This window comes from Trichoplusia ni, chromosome 24, assembly GCF_003590095.1.
Source record: "Trichoplusia ni isolate ovarian cell line Hi5 chromosome 24, tn1, whole genome shotgun sequence".
NCBI lineage: Eukaryota > Metazoa > Arthropoda > Insecta > Lepidoptera > Noctuidae > Trichoplusia > Trichoplusia ni.
Window position 1 is genome coordinate 5147452 of NC_039501.1, and position 6000 is coordinate 5153451.

Here is a 6000-nt window from a genome sequence, read left to right on the forward strand (position 1 = left end):
TCCCTCCGTCATACAACAGAAACTATATCAAGAATTTGGACAAGCGTTTTAATTTCAAACTGTTAGTGATAAGGATGGTTAAATATAATCCTAACCACGACATATTTTATTTTTCCTTTTTTGTCTGTGTTTATTTACTTGCTTGTCACTTTTGTGACTGACTATACATTTAAAGACAAAAATAATAGCAAATGTATCTAAGGTTGTGGAGAACCAGACGTCTAGACAGGTTTACGATGTCATTTAAAACTGGCTAGCATATAAATAGCAATATAAATTCTTATGAAATATTGGGAAAACGTGCGAACGATTTTCCGAGGACCCATTACGTATCTTATAATTGCCGAGAAGTAGATATTGAGGGTAATTTGTACAATAATTGCTTTTGAGTATTGTGTTGCATATTGCATTAGCGGAATATGAAATGAATTATGCTTTTATTGTACACTAGCAGTTGCCCGCGACTTCTTCCGCGTGGTTGGAAGATATAAGTTATGACACTTTGGGTTACAATATCGTAATGTTCTTACGGAACCCTAATATTTTTAAATAAATTACAGCCCATGCACAGCAGGGATAATGAAGCTTCTCAACAGTGAAAGAATTTTTCAAATAGGACCAGTAGTTTCCAAGCCTATTCGTGTCAAACAAACAAACAAACAATCAAATATTTCCTTTTTTATAATATTAGTATAGATGTTCGTTTTTTCAAATGACAAAATAGTGAAATTATGGGTTTATTTTGTTATTAACAGTACGATAAGAAATTAATACGAATGTACAACAATAATTGCGCGAATATTTCTCTCTGTTCGCTTTTGCGAGATACGTGTTAACTCTACCAAACATCCAATATTATTGAAAGAAAAGTTTTGTCGGTAAATGTTGATACAAAAGTTTTTTTGTTTTACTTTTCTTTTCTGATGTGTGTTTCTGTGCGATGCCTTCTAGTTGTGTAGTTCCTGTTACTTTGATACTCTGAGAAGGCTTTAGTTAACGATAAAGGAAACATCAATAAAGTTGGACAAAACTACGACGGGTGGTACAAATTTGCTGTTGCCCAGCATGCGGGCAGAACCGTTGGCGATAACTTGTTTTGATAATTTTAAAAAGCCAATGCTACAGATGTAAACTTTAATCAAGCTGGTCTTTGAGACTTTGATTCTAGTTCTTTTTTTAAGGAACTAAGGAATTTTATCATTATGTAGCGGAAAGTTTTACCATCATTCCAGTCACATGCACAAAGACAGTCAGACTCAGGATAAGCATTCGTGGATCACACTAATACTTGTTCTATATGGAGATCGAACAAGGAACACATCGCGCAAAGTGGGTTTGGCTTGGTGATTTATACCACCCGGCTATACGAACAAAATGGCATTGATAACAGCACCTTATTTCCACAATCATTATATTCTTGCTGTCTTCATTTTTCAGAAATGAACGAAAGAATGAAGAATGAATGAAAAAAGTAACAATTTTGATTGTTTATATGTTTGTGTCACTCCTCGAATTTCTGTTCCTGATTAAAAATCACCTCGTCTTACAACACAGGTCTATCACCTCTTAAAGCAAGACTTACAGCTGTGGAAGCGGGATGATGCTCTACAAAGTGTAGAGTGCCATCTCACTCAAACAAATTCAACAGCCTTGCTTTCAGAATAACTAGTGATTCTCCTAGTAATAAAACTAGGTAACTCTGTTATTACAATAATTATCGTGTGGTTCATTTGAATTGTCAATTCTGAGGAATCCGTTGATTGCCTATTAACCTAAATCTATGAATTGTAATAATTTCCAGATTTTGAGAACTCTTAGCTAAATTTAGACTATTAAAGGCTTTGAGTGAATTTCAGATCGTAATTTCAAGGAAGATACGAAATCTATCCAAAATTTATTACAGGATTTAAGTTTGGGACTTAAAGTTGTAAATTACAATTGCCTTTCTACCTATATATCTTAAAGAAGAATTTCACAATTGTGGGAGCGAGATAGCAGATACACGGCGTGAGCACCATTTCTTTTCGGTGATAGGGTCACATCATCATCATCATCATCTCAGCCTATCGCCGTCCACTGCTGAACGTAGGCCTCCCCCAAAGAGCGCCAACCATCCCGGGCCTGGGCCACATGAAAGTATGAAATTAAGGATAGAATGATAAAATAGCACTAAATTTTGACATCTATACACATATATTTTTGTCTATATATTTTTTTCTAAAAAAAGAGGAAAAGAAAATTTAGTCAATTGTTCGTTTTGACTTTGACTTTAAAATTAATTGTCAAACTTTCTGGAACGCGCCTTTTTGAAAGTCAAACTAGACTGACTTGTGATAGACAGTATTAGGTCAAACTCACAAAACAACATGTTTATAGTTTTCATATTCACATTTCTTCGCCAAGTTTTCCCATATCCTCATTTTCATAATGTTGACGAAGCGAAAATACATCTTTTATGAAAAATGCTAGCTATCCCCTTTCAATAAAGACCTCTAGGTTACTTCCTTTCAAGAAAAAAGTCGAACAAAAATCTCGGTGTATGGATGCCTGAGGGTCAAGTTATACTGGTCGAATCAAAATTCTTGGACATACTTTGCGTCCGTTTTTCCCTAAAATCACTTATAATACCGTATAGCGGTTTCGGCTAGTCTGACCATGAAATGACGTCTGAAATTTCCTGAAAATACGTTTTTGTTCAGAAGTTTTTCACTTAGGAAAACAAGATAAAGTTGAAAGTTTGAAAGAAAGTTTTAGGTGGGTGTGAATATGTGTGCTAATGAATTTTGTAAATTTTGTAAATTAAGGCTATTTCGGTACAGAGAGAGAAATTTTTTCTCGAGAATTTCGTAAATGTTTAAGAGGGCACTGGTTGATTATTACTATAAATTGCTAAATAATCTATGGACTCAACAAAACCATTACATATTGCTTTTGGGTAGATATCTAAAGAAAAATAATTGGTCAAATAAAATGCGAAAATGCATGAAAATTTTGATCAGGATGTCATCTTTGCGTATAAAATTATTATAATTTAAACTAATGAATAACGTTCATGCAATACAGCCTGGTAACAGACCAATGGATGGACCGTAATAACAAGATTCAGTTTTTTCCTTTGGCCACCGGTACCCTAAAACACACAAAAAACTGTAAATAACACATCTAACATCGATATTGTTTCCCAAATACGCCATTGATATGAACACAAACATAAGCTATGCATCCCTTATCTAATAAAATGCTACGCAATAAAACGCCTATAAAATATGGATAGGTTATAAAAATGGTTTACGACCTAAAGGCTCTTATTGGCGGGTAGTGATAGCGCTAATATTTATTTATGGGGGTGATTGGAGTATTAAAGATATTTGATAAGACGTCAATCATAAAGGAGTCTGCCCAGTACACCGTTCCATACCATGACCGTGCTATGAACGTGTCAGGCAAAAAATATTCTCTATATAAAAAAGGCGACGATGCTGGTCGGTAAAGGCACGGGCTAGTAGGCATGGTCACATATTTTTTAATTCAGAGAATATTTTTTTGCCTGACACGTTCATAGCACGGTCATGGTATGGAACGGTGAAATGGGCAGTCGCCTTAATACTAACTTGTTACTATGTTATCATGAATCTGTTAAAGGAGTTATAAGATAGATGGTAAATTAGAGAGCGTTGTAGTCAAAAGTATCAAAATCTTTTTGAGATTTTACCCCGATGGTCTGAGAAAAAAAGTCAAAATAATTTGATTTCAATCAGCTCTTATTGGAGTATTTTTAAACGTAAATATTTGGACACTTATGGGGTTTTTACGATTGTTTTATTATGATTTGTCATTGGTGGCATAAAAATAATTTTATTTGGGATACTAGTTGTATGCCATAAGAATACCACATGACCTACAGTTACTTTAAAATAGTGTAAAAAAATCAAAATTAAAGGGCACATAATTAGATGGACCGTTATTAAAACTGAACGAAACTTATAAATAACCATGTCATGTTTGATGCGTTTCATGACAAAAAACCAAAATTCTGCATTAATCTAAATGACTTTTCAAAAAAAAATTGTCAAACTACCCTTCAAACCATTTTTTTTCCAAACTTGTTGGGTCACAATCGTTGATCCCTTACTGTGATCAACCCTTGAACTTTCCCTTCATTCTAAACCTCCATTTCACAAAGTGCCCCGACCTCTACCCATAAAAGAGTAGATAATATTTCATAAAAAGGATATGACCTAATTCGCAGCCGGTCATCTTGGTCACAGATGCAAGTAATTGTATTCAGCAATAAGGGACAAATTAAAATGTTGGACGGTGTCAGGGTATCGAATGGTTTAATTTGAAAGAAGAAAGCAGCTTCTAAAAACGAGACTGTTAGTAAGAGAGGCGTAGCTGAGAAGTGCTTAAATTAAAGTTGAAAGTATTTTTGAATTGTTATAAAAATACGTAAATGAATAATCTATATCTATACTTCTATACTAATATATAAAGCTGAAGAGTTTGTTTGTTTGAACGCGCTAATCTCAGGAACTACTGGTCCAAATTGAAAAAATCTTTTTGTGTTGAATAGACCATTCATTGACGAAGGTTTTAGGCTATAAACCATCACGCTGCGACTAATAGGAACGAAGATATAATGGAAAATGTGAAAAAATCAGTGCAGGTATAAATCATAAACTTATATCTTCTACCCACGGGGACGAAGTCGCGGCCAACAGCTAATACATAATAAAACGTAGAGTATAAATTAATTCGAATATTATTTTCATTTGTCACCAATAGACGAATTTCTTTTTTTTTAACAAAAGTTTTCGCAGGACGATGTTTAATATCGCACCGCAACACATCCCGCGCAGAGGATTTAATAATAAATAAATAAATGCAGACAACATCATACATACATACATTGTTCTGAACCCAAAGTAAGTTGCTAAAGCTCTTGTGTTATGGAATTCAGATACAACGAAGGTACCACAAACACCCAGACCCGAGACAATGTAGAAATGTGAATTCTTACATTGACCCGACCGGGATCGAACCCGGGACCTCAGAGCTAGCGACACCTTGAAACCGGTGCGTACGCCACTCGACCACGGAGGTCGTCAAACGTCGTTGCTTTAGCGACCTTATATCACTCGACTATCCATGAAGTCAGCTGGCCCTTACAACAAGCTTCTATACAAACCCATTTACTAAAACAACAAACTCCCATCATTAGTCGTTCTAACACTTAGCTAGCATTATCTCTTTGAAAACTACCGCCATACTGATAAAGTTAAGTACTGGATAGATAGACTAGTTTTCGTTGCTCTAATTGTATTATAGATAGGCATAGAGGCGTTACAATCAAGCTTACAATTAATATGCTGTTTACATTAGGACAAAATATATGCCGCACGATTTGAGTTACAATTTTTTGGGTTCCGTAGCTAAATGGTATAAATGGAGCCTTTTACTAAGACTCTGCTATATATCTGTCCGTCGTGATTATGCTGTATCTCATAACCAATGATAGTTAGACAGTCGAAATTTCGGCAGAAAACTTTCTTCTGTAGACGTAACGAAAAATTACAAAAGTACTGCACATTTCTCTGTTTTTTTTCCTGCGATCTGCTACAGAATATATTTAAAATCGATATGCATACAGCCAGTATCAACAATACAAGAATATTGCAACATATCTCGTCATACAATATTCATTCTTCCACAGTTGTCCTGAATAATGAATGCTGTGCGCGGGCGAAACAAAGAGTACAGAACAACCTTGTGCCTGACAACTAGGAATAATACAGAAATACCTCTGCCTTTTAGTTTCAGCTTATCAAAAGATAAATGTGAGTTTTATTTTTTTAAGAAAATGTTTGAATAGTCGACAAGGTTTTATGTTTTTAAATTTGGATCGCTTTTTTGTTTTTTTCCTTCTTTCTTTTGACGTCGATTTGATATTCTAAGTTCAATTTATTCAAGTTAAGAAATATAGTGAAATATTGAGAGCCA